This window comes from Canis aureus, chromosome 20, assembly GCF_053574225.1.
Source record: "Canis aureus isolate CA01 chromosome 20, VMU_Caureus_v.1.0, whole genome shotgun sequence".
Lineage (NCBI taxonomy): Eukaryota > Metazoa > Chordata > Mammalia > Carnivora > Canidae > Canis > Canis aureus.
The window spans coordinates 39,547,931-39,564,650 of record NC_135630.1 but is presented as its reverse complement, the minus strand read 5'-3'; positions in this window follow the sequence as shown (position 1 = coordinate 39,564,650).

Below are 16,720 nucleotides of genomic sequence, written 5' to 3'. Positions count from 1 at the left end.
TATTTATTTTTTTAGACAAAGACTAGTATCAGAGTCTGGCAGCCTATGGCCAATGAAGCTGCTAAGCAATCATATTGGGATATAGGAGATAACTAATGATGCAGCCCTCCAAAGAAGCAGCTAATTTGGGGGGTATATAACATGGATTGTGTTTTAGAAGCATCAGCAGTAGTAAACATTTTGACAGGAAGTCACCAAATCTTTACATACTTTAAATTCATGAATCTTAATAACAACCAGACTCCAGAAAAAAAAGCATTATTATTATGATCCTCATTTATGCATGAGGAAATATTCCTAAGCAGACCTTTGAAGTCTAGAGTAGACTTTACTATATCAGACAGATGCAAGACAAGTAGCAGATATAGTGTCAGGTATAATCTGCTGTACAGTCAGGACACATAAATTAAACAACACATAATCAGTGTCCAAAGCAGCAGTCACAAAAAGGTAGAAATCAAGCCAAACTGACAAAGGAGCATCTGATAGCATAGTCACTATAGAGTAAAGGCTAATGGACTAATGAGGGCCTCAGCCTCAGAAAGACTGTCTTCACTAATATATTAAAAAAGTCTTGAATTAGGAGTCAATCAGCAAGATTTTCCTCCCACAATATAAACTGGGCTGGGCTAGAATGTGGGATAGGTGATAACAAAGGCCCATTTCCCTAGGGGTACAGCTTTAAGTACTAAAATTAAGGGAAGTACCCAAACTCTCTCGTGGGTATTGTTGAACAATAGTTATGAAATGAAAGTGTTTATCCACATTATCAAAAAAAATTTTTTTTAATAAATTTGAGGGGTGCCTGGGTGACACAATTGATTAAGCATCCAACTCTTGATTTCAGCTCAGGTCATGATCTCAGGATCATGGGACAGAGCTTCACGTCAGGCTTCTAGCTCAGCAGGGAGTCTGCTTGAGATTCTCTTTCTCCTCTCTTTCTACCCCTTCAACTTATATTCTCTTGCTCTCTCTTAAACAATCTTTAAAAATAAATACATGAATGAATAAATCATAATTGATTTTTTATAAGATTTTATTTATTTATTTATTTATTTATTTATTTATTTATTTATTTGAGGGAGAGAGAGCACAAGCAGGGGAGTGGGGCACAAGGAGAGGGAGAAGCAGGCTTCCTGCTGAGTAGGGAGTCCAATAAGGGGCTTGATCCCAGGACCTTGAGATCATAAACTCAGCTGAAATCATTAAGTGACTGAGCCACCCATGCTCCACTAAGTTTAATTTCTGCATCAAAGGACACAATCAACAGAAATGAAAAGCCAACCACAGAATAAGAGATTATGTTTGCAAATCATATATCTAACAAAATCATAATCGTATATCCAATCAAAGTATAGAAAGAACTCTCACAACTCAACAAAAAGTTAAATTTAAAAAAATATGGACAGAATTTGAATACATTTCTCTCCAAAGAATATATATAAATGGCCAATTAGCACCTGTAAAGTTGCTCAAAATAAACAAAATCAAATAAAAATCTAAAGCAGATACTACCTCACAGCCATTAAGAGAGCTACCAGAAAATAAGACAAAGCAAAACAGAAAATAACAAGTGTTGGTGAAGATGTGGAGAAATTAGAATTTTGGGGCATTGCTGGTGGGAATGTAAAATGGTGCAGCTGCCATAGAAAACAGTGTGGCTGCTTCTCAAAAATTAAAAATAGAATTACCTTACGATCCAGCAATTCCACTTCTAAGTATTAGAGAGGAAAAATCTCTTCCTCTACTCTTTATGTTTCGTGTCTGGGGACCTATGAGATAAACTAATGAAAGACAGAGTAAGAGAAGAAAAGACATTTGATTTGCTACTAATACTTTAAGTGCATGGGCAATCACAGAAAAGAAGTGAAACTCAAAGAACTAGTTAGGGTTGGGGACTTAAATGCCATTTTAACAAAGGAAAGAGGGTTTGGGGTTTAAGGGGAGTGATTAGTAAGCACATGGGGAAAACTAATGGAAGATATGAATTATTTCAGTAGGGTTCATTTATGCAGACTCATCTCAGTGCTGAATCACCGTCTTGGGCAATGAGTCACGCTACTCTCTGCTGCAGGAGAAGGGGAGGCCTTCACAAGGGAAACTTACGCCACCTTCATAAAGGACACTTATGCCTGGCTCTAGGCAAATAAGGGAAGGACAGAGAACTCGTCCTATGTTTGAGGATAAGCTACACAATTCTGTGAATATCATAAAAATTATTGAACACTTCATTTGGATGAACTATATGTTATGTGAATTATATCTCAATAAAACTTTAACCAGTATATATACATATTTGAGCATTTAAATTCTTTGCAGAGTTTGATATATTTGATACCATCGGGCTCTGATCAGGAACACCTTAGAACACGGCTTCCACCAGTGGGTGTTCTTGGGGCTCATGAGCCTATAATCAAGGCAGTAAGAGGCTGAGCTGTTTGTTTTCATCCCACTGAAAATAAACTGAGATGTCTCACATTTGAAAATTCTCTCTAGTCCTGGTTTCTCAGGCAACACAGTATTCAAAACTGCATAGGATGGTATAATGACTGGATTATATAGGCAAAAAATTTGGGGCAGGGCACATGAAGTAGCAATATTTGGTCCCGGAAAGTCTCATCATAATGGAGAATGAAGGAATCTTAGACGAGTACTACAGGATAGAGAGAGTACCTGAATCTTTCCCGTCCTTAACTCCCACTTTCTACATTGTGGGGGCAGTGGATGGAGCTGGGAGCAAGGGGAAAAGAGGAAATTATGCAGAAGGAAAAAGAAGACTGGTACAGCCCGGGTGGCTCAGTTGGTTCAGCGTCCAGCTCTTGATTTGGGGTCCAGTCATGGTCTCAGGGCTATGGGCTTGAGCCCTGTGTCAGACTCTGCACTCAGTAGGGGGTCCACTTCTCCTCTCCCTCTACTCCTCCCCCTGCTTGTACTCTCTCTCAAATAAATAAATAAATCTTAAAAACAGAAGAAGAAGAAGAAGAAGACTGGAGAGCATTACAGCAAAGTGCTTTCATTCAGTTTATGGATAGGAATTAACTTTAATTAAAGAATATTTAATGCTTCCTCCTACAGCAGGAGCCAAAGAAGATAAACCATTATTGATCCTATATACCTGGGTTAGGGGAAACTTCAATGTTACCAGGGTGGGCATTTGGCCAGAACTTCTTTCATATAAGAACTACATTTCTGAGGCACACTCGAGACAGATCAGGATTTAGAAGTTGGAAGATACTTTAACTCTAACCTGTCATTTGCATCATGATCTCATAGCTTGTCACACATTCTTTTGTAAAAATGTGCATCTTCCAAGTGCCTGATATTTTGTGAAGCTAGAAAGAATAGCTAAACACTGACATTATTAGGTCAATCCAGGAAAAAAAAAATCATGGCTGACAGGCATGTAGAATATTGCTCTCTATGAATTAATGAAGAAGAAAAAAACTAATTCTGTGGCCTTCTCTAAGCTAATAATTCAGCTGGCAAGAGCAAGCCCGAAGGAGTTTGGCAGTAGAATCTTCCTCTCAGCATTCATTACCATCCCTTCAAATCAAGATTGAGGTCTCAGGGGGAGAGTGGTGAGACAAATGTGAAGTGTTTAGGGTTTGGTCGGCATTTGCGTTTGTGAGAAAAAAAAGATCGCATCTGCTCTTAGAAATTAAAAAAAATAAATCTCTATCACAACAAAACAGTGGTTTTAAAATAGACATTTCTGGAAAGTACTCCATCCCTCTCTTCGGCAGATCTGAATTTTTATCTGTGAAAAGATTTAAAAAAAAAAAAAAAAAAGCTAGGATGTGATTTCCCAGAAAGCTTCTCAATGCTGGCCCTAACTTTATCTCTTTACCTTTCTCTCAATTTAGGGTTTGTAGGAATTCCCCTTCATTTCAGGTAGCTCCTGTGCTAATGATGCCTTCTTTGTCACCCTTTCTGTTTTTCCAGTGTAAGAGAATTTCTCTTTTATTTTGAAATCTAGTTCACCGAGATCCAAATCAAAGCACTGGAATTTCGTGAGAGGAAAATGTGTGTGTCCATTAGTGTGCAGAAAAAAGGATGGTGTTCCATTGTTCACTAGTGGGTTGCATTTCACCTCTACCTCAGTGCCTCTGTGAACCAGGTTTGGGTTTTCTCACCTAATCACATGTTCCAGGCCCCTGGAGTCAGTTCTTAGACTCCATAATGTATTTGGGCTTTCCAGTTTTAATTCTACTCTGACCACTCTCGTGGAGTTCTTCTAGGGGTCTTTCCCTATACTATGCTTGTTTGTTGTTTGTCTTTGGGTGACATCTAATTCATCCCACAGAGTCAGATCTCAGTACTGAGATTGGGTCAACTGACTAGTCTGTCTGCCAGGAATGGTTTGATTTGTGTCAGGAAGTCTTTACTAGTATGACATGGGTAACCTTTATTCTGCCGGCATTATTTGAGGCAAGAAAAGCCAATTGTAAAATATTTTCACTTACTTAGGTGAATAAAATTTGGTGAGACAGACAGGGAGGCCAGACAGTTTTGCTTACTAGGCTCCAAAACTAGTTTTAATGATTCTCATTCTTCTGTTGCGTTGACTGAATTGATTAGTGGCCCTGGCCTTGTGTAGATACCACCTGAACGAACCCTGGTAGCACTTAGTGGATCTTTGCTGTGGAAAAGCCTTCTTTCATCTCTCGATTAGACACAAAGAACAAGGAAGCAACAATAGAACAATTGTTTACGATGTTGTACTTATTGCCGTAATTACACCTTGTCAGGATGGCTGTGGCTGGTCTTTCAAGCCTCTGAGAGACTGGGGAGAAAGAGTTAACATTTCTTCAAACTTAACGTGTGGCATGTGGCAAGAAGCAAGGTCTCCCTTCTCTGGAGATCATCTGTTCTTTATCTTTCTTTCTGTCACTTTCTAGCAAGCATTTTGTATTTCTTTGAGGTAGCAATTGTCATTGTTTGTTTTACACTTACTGACTTGATAATAAAACAAGTGCCCAGCCGGGTATCCTAGCAACACAACACCTTTTTTATTTCTCTCTGGTGCTTATTTATTAGATGCTCTGGAGCCTTTTCTCAAGCTATTAAGGGACACATATGGCTAATCTAGAGCAACACACTTCATCTTGGTCTAACTTACTGGAAATCAATATTCATTACCATGGATTATTCACCTCAAAAAGGGAGACTCTTGACCCTGAGAGATATCAGGAGGCTGGGAAGAACTCCAAAATAGTGTTAAAGTACACACCTGGAAGAAAGCAAGGCCACAGATTAGAAAGCAGTGACAGAAGGAGCTATGTCTCATTCCCCCGCTGGGCTCTGGCTCTCATCAGCCTAGCGGAAGAAATCTCAGGCCTGAGTCAGCAGGTTAAATGAACTCTCTCACTACAAAATCATGTGATTTTTCAACAGGTCACTTAAGCTCAGGTTTACTCATGGCCTATTGAAGATAAGAAGGTAATGGTGATCTGGGGAGCCTGACTGAGCTCCCTGGCACTTAATGTATCCTCTGAGGAGTGAACAGAAATCCCAAGATAGAAACAGCGGCAGAGGATGTTCATACATAGAGCAAATCTAAATGAAAACGTAAAGACCATAGCATCACTTGAGGAGACAAGCTTGCAAAAGGAACTTCTAGAAAGGCAAAGAACTCAGACTCAAGAAAGAATGGTTCTCTCACCAGTACCAGAGAAAAACAGGGGCTGTACTTGTCTTCTAGAAGGGGGGAATAGGGAATCCCTGGGTGGCACAGTGGTTTAACACCTGCCTTTGGCCCAGGGTGCAGTCCTGGAGTCCTAAGATCGAGTCCCACGTTGGGCTCCCGGCACGGAGCCTGCTTCTCCCTCCTCCTGTGTCTCTGCCTCTCTCTCTCTCTCTATGTCTATCATAAATAAATAAATCAGTCTTTAAAAAAATAGAAGGGGTGGCATAGGAGAGCCAATTGTTAATTTTTCAGGAATTGTGTTAGTTGTTAAATCTGTCATTATTAAAAATTAAATTATAAAAACTTATAATAAAAGTACATTAGAACACAACACCAAATGCTGATGAGGTTATGGACCAAAAGGAATTCCCTTTGCTGGTGGGAATGCATAGTGGTTCAGGCACTTAAAAAATAGTTTGGTGGTTTCTGACCAAAGTGAACATACTCTTACCATCAAATCTACTAATCACATTCCTTATTATTTACCCAATGGAGGCAAAAACTTATGTTCACACAGAAATCTGTATGTGGATATTTATAACAATTTTATTCATAATTGTCAAAATTTGGAAGCAACTATAGTGTCCTTCAGTAGGTGAATGGCTAAATAAACTGTGCTACATCCAGACAAGAGAGCATTATTCAGCTCTAAAAATAAACGAGCTATCAAGCCATGAAGAGACACAAAAGAATTTTAAGTGCATATCATTGAGTGAAAGAAGAGAAGCCAATCTAAAAATACTATACACTGTATGATTCCAACTACATGACATTCTGGGAAAGGCAAAACTTTGGAGATAGTAAAAGGATCAGTGGTTTCCATGGCTAAAAGGGAAGAGAGGGAGCACAGGGGATTTTTAGGATAGTGAAAATACTCTATATGATATTGTAATGATGGAAACATGGCATTATACATTTGTTCAAACCCATAGAATGTACAACATCAAGAGTGAAGCCTAAGGCACTATGGACTTTGGGTGATTATGATGTATCAATGTAGGTTCATCCTTGGTAACAAATGCAGCATTCTGGTGAGTGATGTTGATAATGAGGGAGGCTATGTATAAGTGTAGCAGAAAATCTTTTGTACATTTCTCTCAATTTCATGGTAAAACTAAAGCTGCTCTTAAAAATACTTTTTTAAAAATTAGAAACATATGTAATAAATACTCAAAACTCATCACTGCCTTATTATTTTATTATATTTCAACCATCTCTATGAACTGATGTTATTTACATTATGGGGATTAGCAAATGCTACAAATCTGGGTTTTTGAGAGGAAGAGGAGAACTATATTGGCTTTCTGAGTACTTTCCACATATCCTGTGAGGCAGTCAGTATGATCACCATCATTATCTTATTACACATGTATAAATTAAAAAGTTAAGTGACTTATTTGAGTCACATCTGAAATGGCTACATAGATCCTAAGTCTCCTGATTCCTAGTCCACAAATATAATTTTCCCTTTTATACCCCATTTATTTTTCTTTTCCTAAGAGACCAGAAAGCAAATCTTTGGTGATTTCATGTAGCCCTCTGAGCTCGTTTAGCAGAACATTGTGTTATGTCTGAGACATACCTAATTCCCTGTTACTCTTCCTGGAACTTCCCTCAAGGGTAATAACACCTCGCCCTCCTACCTTACAGATTTATGTGAGAAAGAAGTAAGAAATGGATGCTTGAAATGAAATGAATATAGTGTGTTAAAAAATTATGAAGAATTTTTAATTACATGCTCTTAATCTTTGTTATTATTTTCCCAAATATAATAATTACTGGTGAATAGACACAAATTTCTGTGTTTGTTGTGGGGAATTGAAAAGAGACAAGTACTTTGGGACATGAAATTTCTGCCACACTATCACTTCATTCAACTGATTGGAGTCATTTTATAAGTAGAGTGAGTTTGTAACTCAAGTTGAAAGTTGAAGAAAGTGGTAAATGTAAAAAAGAAAAATAGGGTGCTTTAATACTTTTGACTAAATTTAAATTTAAATAAATAATTTATATGATGCTTATGACCATTAGAGACAGCAGAAATAAAAAGGAAATTAAGCTCTAACCAATATAAAAAGCAAATGGTTTCTTAACAATATAGAGGATTCTTTTGTACTGGGGGGAGTCCAGAATCATCATAGCGTGTGACCTAATATCTAGGGTTTGTACAACTCAAAATCAACCACAATTAGTCTTCAATTCTGCAAGAAGGTGCCAAATGCACCTAGAAGACAGAGCAAGTGTCTAGATTATTAGATGAGTATGGGGGAAAAACTTTGATTGACCCTTTGAAGGTCCCTGGTTGGGTCTGAAAATTAAACTGACAAAGACAGATTCCAGGAGGAAAAACTTATAAATTTCTTTATGTTTTATATGACATGAGAGCCTTTGGAATGAAGTGAAGACCTGAGGGAACAAGGGGAGCTGAGTATTTTTATGATGGGTTTAAGGAAGAGTAAATAGTCATGAAGGAATATGATAGATTGAAGATCATAAGTAAATGTAGTAGATTCAGGATAATTTAGCAAGGCCTGTTTGTTTGGATTTTACTTGGTATCCATTTGTCTTCATAAATAAGGAATCTTCTTTCCTTTGTGTATAGGGAGAAGGCACCTCTCATATAACGGCTTTATGACGTGGTTCAGAGGAGAAGGAATGGGGGGGGGGTCCTTCAGATTGACCCTTCTACTTGTGATGTTTTCTCAAATTTCTTCAGCTTAAAATATTCAACATGCAAAGGTGCCATAATTTGGGGTAGTGTGTCCTGAATCCCATTTGAGGCAACATTTGAAAAATATAAATTTAGGCAGAAAAAAATAAGTGTTAGATCCAACAACCTTCACAAAAATGTGGTTTTAGAATAAGGAGGGAAAAATCTGTTATTGGAGTTTTGGTGTTTTTTTTTTTTTTAATAAAAGGTATATTTTTTACGTTTCTGTATTGAGTTTTAACTTTTCATATCCTACTTTTGTATACTTCATATGTGTGTTTTTTCTATGTGTATTTTTATAAATAACTGTAGTGTCATATAGATTCTAGTCACTTCCAAAATAAATGAAATGTAGTGTCATATAGATTCTAGTCACTTCCAAATTTCAAACAAACAAGACCAGAGAGAATTCATTCTTATCAGAGCATTCTTCATGCAGAAGAAATGTGATACTGAATGGAAATTTGACTATACACAAAGGAATTAAAAGTATCAGATATGATAAAAAACAAAGGTTAATACACTAAATTTTGTTTTGCTATTATTATTTTTAATGGTTTTAAAGACATATAGTAATAATATATTGGATATTTCATTTTTTTTGTCTATAGCATTAAATGTAGACAAATGTCTATAGCATTAAATGTAGACAAATAATAGCAAGAAAGAAAAATGGAAGGAAATAGAAGAATATTTTTTCAAGTTTCTTATACTATATTGAAGTGCAAAATATTAAAAAAATATTATTGGAAGGTAAAGATGTTATAACTGAAGGGTATATATTGCAAAGCACAAATCACTAAAAATAACTACAAAACAGATAAATTTCATAAGCTAATAGACAAGATAAAAAGGAAGTCAATGATAAATTCCTGATACACAAGAAGGCCAGCAAATACAAGAACAAGAAACCAGAACAGATGAGACAAATAGAAAAGACTATCATGATGGTAGCTTTGAATCTAAATATATCGATAACTACCATAGATATAAATGATCTAAATACTCCAAATAAAATCCGAGATTGTCAGATTTTACAAAGAAACCAAGACCATATAATAGCCTTCTCTCATAAAACTCCTTTTAAATATAAAAACTGGTTGAAGTTAAAAGAATGGAAACCCATATACCCAGCAAACATTACTCAAAATAAAGCTGAATTGGTTATTATCATATAAAATAGACTTCAATACAAGGAAAATTACCAGAGTTAAGGAGGGCTATATCATACTAATAAAAGGGTCAATGCAACTTGGTAATGAAACAATCCTAAAGATGTATACACCAACAATTAGGGCTATGAGACACATGAACAAACCCATAAACAGTCGGAGACTTCAACATTCTTTTCTTGATAAACAGTAGAACAAGTAAACAACAAATTAAGAAGAATACATAAAAGACCCAAACAGCACCTATCACTAATTGAGATAACAGATATTTAAAGGACACTTCACTCAAAATTTATGTAGTAGAACGACCTAGAGAAACCAAAACAATTTTTTTTTCACAAGGTTAGACATATAGATTACAGGAACTGAACAGAAAATCAGGAAATAGTCCCACACATACATTATCAGTGAGTTTTAAGAAAGGTGTGAGGATAATTCCTTTGAGACAGACAGTTGTTCAACAAAATATGTTGGAACATTTGGCTTTCCATATAAAAGACAAAACGAAACCTCAAATGATATCTCATACCACATACAAAAATCAAATCAAAATGGATCTCAAACATGAATGCAAAACTAAAATTATAAAACTAGAAGAAAACATATGAGGAAAATTTCTGTGACCTTGGTTTAGGCATGGATTTCAAAAGACAGAAAAAAAACCCTGAACCATAAAAGGACATGGTTCATAAATTATTCTTTGTCAAAATAAAATGTCAGCTCTTTGAAAGACAAGAATTATGTTTAAAGCTGTGAAATAGAAGGAAATGTTTGCAAAAAATATATATATAGTTTATGAAGGACAGGTATCCAAAATATAAAACAAACTCTTCAGTTCTATTATAAAACAGCCCATTAAGCACTTGGGCAAAGGTCTGAACAGACACTACACCAAAGAAGAGACATAGACGGGAGATAATTCTCAACATCATTAGTCATTAGTAAAAAGCAAATTAAAATCACAATAAGTTGCCACTACACATCTGTTAGAATGGCAAAAACAAAAACAAAATAAAATAAGAAAATACAAAGTACTGTGGATACAGAACAACTGGAACTCTCATGTGCTGCTGAGAAGAGTAAAAATTATATGGCCTTGTTGGTACCTCACATACCTTACAACTCATTATTCACACTTCTAGATACATATGCAAGAGCTATGAAGACACAGGTCCCACAAAGACCTATGTGCAAATGTTTATAGCAACTATTCCTAATAGTGACAAACGGGAAGAATCCCGAATGTCTATTAACTGGTGGGTGAACAAATAGTGGTCTGCCCCTGTAAAGGGATACACCCAGCAATACACAACAAAGAGCCATTATTACATGCAGTGACATGGATGATTCTCAAAATCATTCTGTTAAGTAAAGAAGTAAGGAAAGCAGAATGCAAAAAGCTATAAATATTATATGATTCTATTTTATGACCTTCTAGATAAAGCAAAACTGTAGGGAAAGAAATTAGATCAGTGGTTGCCAGGGGCTGGGCACTGGTGACAAAGGAACATTTGGAGGATGATGGAAATATTTTCTACTTTGATGGTGATTGTAGTTAGATGATAATATACATTTATCCAAATTCACTGAAGTGTGCACCTATGAAGAAAAAAAATCATCATATTATATTTATATCTCAATGTAACCATATTCAAAAATGTCAAAGGAAGATAAAGAATAGAAATAAGTCTGACCTTAAAGGAATCCTGGCCTCCTTTATAAATTCTGCTTGAGGTTACAAAACAGTCTTATAACTTCAGTTTTGAGTGACATGCAAATTAATCTAGGACGGTGGTTCTCAACCATATCTACACATTGAAATCACTTGGGGAATTTTTAAAAATTTTAAAAATCAATGCTGTCTAGTTTCAACCTTAGAACAACTAAGTCATATTTGTGGGTGACACCAGCATTTTTAAAGAACTTTCCTGGTATTTTTTAAAGATTTATTTATTTATTTAAGAGAGAGAGAGAGAGAGAGAGGCAGAGACACAGGAGGAGGGAGAAGCAGGCTCCATGCTGGGAGCCTGATGTGGGACTCGATCCCGGGACTCCAGGATCACACCCTGGGCCAAAGGCAGGGGCTAAACCGCTGAGCCACCCAGGGATCCCCATCTTCTCTGATATTTTAATGATAAAACAAAGTTTGGAGCTATTGATCAATGTATGAATTTCAAAATCTTGAATGCCTCAGTATCACCAGGAGGGCTGTTAAAACCCAATGGTCCTGCTGATCCAGGGATCACTAATTCAGTTAAATTATGGCTATAGAAGTTTGATTTTTTCTGGTAGCTGTGTGAGAACTAGAATTTATTCTTCATGAAGTCTTTATAAGAGGTTAATAAGGGAGTGCCTGCATGGCTTGCTTGGTTGCGCTTTGATTTCGGCTCAGGTCATGATCTCAGGATCAAAAGATCAAGCCCTGCCTTGGGCTCTGTGCTGGACATGAAGACTGCTTGATATTCTCTCTGCCCTTGCCCCTTCCCCACCCTAGAACTTTCTTTCTCTCAAAAATAAATAAATAAATTAATTAATTAATTAATTAATAATAAATGCAAGAGGTTAATAAGGTAGATTTTCTTTAAAGATACACATTGAGATCCCTCTGGATCTATGTTAAATTTTGTCAACTGATTTGTAAAGGTGCTACATCCTGCATACAAAATCATTTATTGTGTAAGAACAAATGCCCAAGGACATCAGCAATCTTAGAACAAGTGATTTATATGATTCAAGTGATTGGTAAAGCTAGGTTAGTTGTTATTGAAAACAAATGAAACAGCAGCTTATCTAAACATATTTCCTTTGCTGTCTGTTTTTCGAAATCATTCCATGACTCAATGACTTTAAAGAAGACATTGGAATACTAACAAATACAGCGATGCTCAATTACCTATCAACCACTATGGTCATTTTGATCATTTTGCTTTAATGTAATATATGTAAATGACCATTTGTTTTTATAAAACAAGTTAAGCTGTATTCAATAGGAGTTCACGGGGAGTTTGCCACAGACTGAGCTGGCTAATGTATTCCCCTCTCAAAATTTGTAAATTGAAGCCCTAAACTACAATGTGACTGTACTTGGAGATGGGGTCTTTAGGGAGGTATTTAAGATGAAATCAGGTAAAAAGGATGGGGCTCTAACCTGATAGACTTGTGCATGAGGAGGAAATGGTACCAGAGATCTCCTTCCCTCTCTTCTTTCTCCTTCTTTCCCTCACTTCTCTCTCTCTTTCTTTCCTTTGGTCTCCCTCTCTCTGTCTTTCTCTCATTGCATAGAGAAGAGGCCTCGTGAGTACAACAAGAAGGCATCCATCTGCAAGCCAGGAAGAAAATTTTCACAAGGAGCTACCCATGCTAATACCTTTATTGTGGATTTCTAGCCTCCAGAACTATGAGAAAATAAATTTATGTTGTTTAGCCATGCTGTCTGAAGTATTCTGTTATAGCAGACTGAACTGATAAATATTGAGCCCAATTTAAGCAAGGTAATGTGGAATAAAAAAAAAAAAAAAAAAAATAAACCATAGCCTTTTACTTCACGGAGCTTACAATTAATGGGAAGATAAGACCTGTACTTAGAAACCAATTTAAAGATAACAAAATGCACAGTGCAATTAGATGTCAAGCATACAACATAACACATATACTGCCAGAGTTCACAGAAGGGAGAGATGGGGATGAGCTGGAAACAGTAGGGAAGTTGCACTATAGTGGCCATCAGATGGGGTTCCATTTCGAAAGAAGACTCACAGGAATTAAAAAAAAAAAAAAAAAAAAAAAAAACAATGCTTACAAATATTCCTTTTTTTTCTTTTTTTCAGAAAAAGATTCAATATAGCAATAGCACTAAAATAACAATATGCATCACAGTCAAAGGCTACCTCACAGTAAGGTGTGGAGGAGACCAGGCAGGAACACCAGTTGTCCTCTATGAGGGCCTATTAGACACACTTTCTCTCTGGACCATGAATCACCAATGTGCATGGAATATCTCACTCCCAGGAAGCGTAGAATTCAATCTTGATTGATGTTTCTTATACCTTATTGGCCTTCAGGCATATTCTTGCTATGTAATCAGCCCCAACAGCTGCCCTATCTGGAGGTCACATTAAGACCAGATGCAAATCATCAATCTCTGCTCTCAATATATAATGCTAGCAAGCTGTATAGAACATTCCTAGAAGATTCTCAGACCCTGGTTACAGATCACTACTATTAATTAGTGTATTTCATGTGAGACCAAGCAGATTATTTCTGCAAAACAGTCTAGGTCAACTGATAGCCTGCAGGAGTTACCCTGGGGGCACAGAGGTCTTCACCAAAGAGGTAGATCTTTGTAAAGAGATCAAATAATCGGTAGCATATGGGTCAGAAAGATGCAAAGTAATTTTATAGCCCACTTTATCTGTTGTTACCTAGTCCAACATCTCTCAAGATGTGTCTGAGGGTCTCAGATGGCCCTCAAGAACTTTCAGGGAATCTATGAAGTCAGTACACTTGACAACATAATATTGTCATTAGCTACTTTTCATTCTTCTCCTAGTTGTTACAGTGGCTTTTCCAGAGGTGATAGGCATGTTTGCAGGATGTCACAACAGGCTGGACACCGAAGCAGATATAAGATTCTGTCTGTTAAGTATCATAAATTATTATTACATTATAAATAAATGATTATAGAGCAACAAATAAAAAGCCCAACCTATGCTAGGTAATATGGGTTTAAAAAAAGAAAAACAGGGCAGCCCGGGTGGCTCAGCGGTCTAGCGCCACCTTCAGTCCAGGCCGTGATCCCACAGTCCCGGGATCGAGTCCCACGTCGGGCTCCCTGTATGGTACCTGCTTCTCCCTCTGCCTGCGTCTCTGCCTCTCTCTCTCTCTCACTGTGTGCCTATCATAAATAAATTTAAAAAAAATAGCTAGAATAAGCCTTTTAATTATGATTCTATAGTGATAATTAGACTGTGGAAGACCTTAACTCTTAGAATCAATTGCCCATTGCCCAGAGAACATTCAATTAGTAAGTTGTTTCCACTAAAGAGTTTTTACATTGTTTTATTTGACCTGAAGATCCTGTCTCATACAAATGTGCTCAGTAGCTATGCATAATGGGAAAAGACACAAATTAAAACCACTGAGAAGACTGAGTGGAATGAAGTGTGTTCATGTAAGGTCGTAGGAGTAAATAAAGTTAGGTAAGTCAAGTGCACCCACTTATAGATGGCCAGTTGTAATAGAGGGGGGAGACTGCACCTAAACATGTACTTCAGGGGCACCTGGGTGGCTCAGATGGTTAAGCATCTGACTCTTGATTTTGGTACAGGTCACAATCTCAGGGTTGTGGGATCAATCCCCAAGTTAGGTTCTGTGCTGGGTATGGAGTCTGCTTGGGATTCTCTCTCTCCCTCTGCCTCTGCGCCTCCCCTCACTCTCTCTATATATATAGATATATAGATATATCTATATATAGAGAGAGATACTTCATATAGATATATAGATATATATACTTCAAATAACAAATGATGTGGAGGTGGAAGAAGAATGAAGTTTAACTTGGTAACCATAGCAGATAAAATCAGAAAGACTATTCTAAAAATAGGGAAAGTGTTCATTTGTTCATTAATGTATCTATTCACTGAGTCTAGGTAATGAGCTAGGTACTGCTCCAGATTCCAGAAATATAAGATAAATACAACACAGAACTTGTCCTTGAGATTCAGGAATAAGATTATTATGCTTATATGTGTATCATAATTGATAAAATAGCAGATATCATTAAATCTAAAGTGATTAAGCTCCAAATAAGATTGTTCACCAAAGGGATCCCTGGGTGGCGCAGCGGTTTGGCGCCTGCCTTTGGCCCAGGGCGTGATCCTGGAGAGCCGGGATCGAATCCCACGTCAGGCTCCCGGTGCATGGAGCCTGCTTCTCCCTCTGCCTATGTCTCTGCCTCTCTCTCTCTCTGTGTGTGACTATCATAAATAAATAAAAATTAAAAAAAAATTGTTCACCAAAGGATATTTTCATCAAGAGTCTAGCTTTAAAAAAATTTAAAAAGAGTCTAGCTTAATGTTGTTGGGTTTTTCTATGAATTGTATAATAAATTTAGATTTTGTCTTGTGACTCTTTCCCCATCAGACATTGGAAGAAATCTCTAGCTATAAATAAGTCTAATAGAAGTGGCATGCAGAATAACTGGTGCCCCAAGGCTCATTTCATCACAAAGATGACAAATGGCAACCCAGTCCCTATTTGTATTAGTAGAAATTGTCCTGATACAACCCCTTTCCCTACCTGCCTCACTGTGAGAATCAGTATGAAACATCCAGGTAGAAGCCAAATTCTATTTTATTGATATACTACAAAATGTAACACATTTCCATACAGCTGTGTTAATAAAAAATCCATTCTTTTAAACAAATGGGAAAAGATTTTTTTTTTCCCAACTGGATTGAGTTACCTGCCAGAAAATTCCAATTAAAAAGTCATGTTCGATATTCAAAATGAAAAATGAAGACTAGAACTAGCGAACTAATGTCAGCAAATGAAGACCATGTAAAACATGCTGTAGTTTGCATGGTGGGATAATCAAAGCCTCACAAACAAGAGTCTGCCAACCAGTGACTCACTCTGATTTCCGTTACATATTTCCCTCAAACCTTTATGTGAAATAGACCAATAAAGCTTTCAAAATGATTTACACACACACACACACACACACACACACACACACAAAGAAAGCACCTGAAAATATATCTGGCAGATAGATTGCTAAGAAAACTCATTACCAAGGAAAGCTCGTATGTAAATGAAGAACATCATTGACCCACTCCTCACGTAGGGAAGAGAAACTCACTTAGGTCAGGAAAAAATTTGAACTCAGCCCTCTTCTTTTTTTGTCAATACCCACACATATTCTTCACCCAATTTCTGCTCCTCTAAATCACGCTTATGAGATACTCAGATGATCAACAGCCTCTTCAGTGATTCCTTCCTAAACATACCTCACACTAAGAAACCTATTCTCCGTCTCTACTGAAACTCCCATAACATAGAGAAACACATTCCTTCTGGCAAGAGGAGAGGTATTGTCAATGGGCAAATCATTGTAAAGGGCTGGTATCTGATACTGTGTCTGCCCAGTTTCCA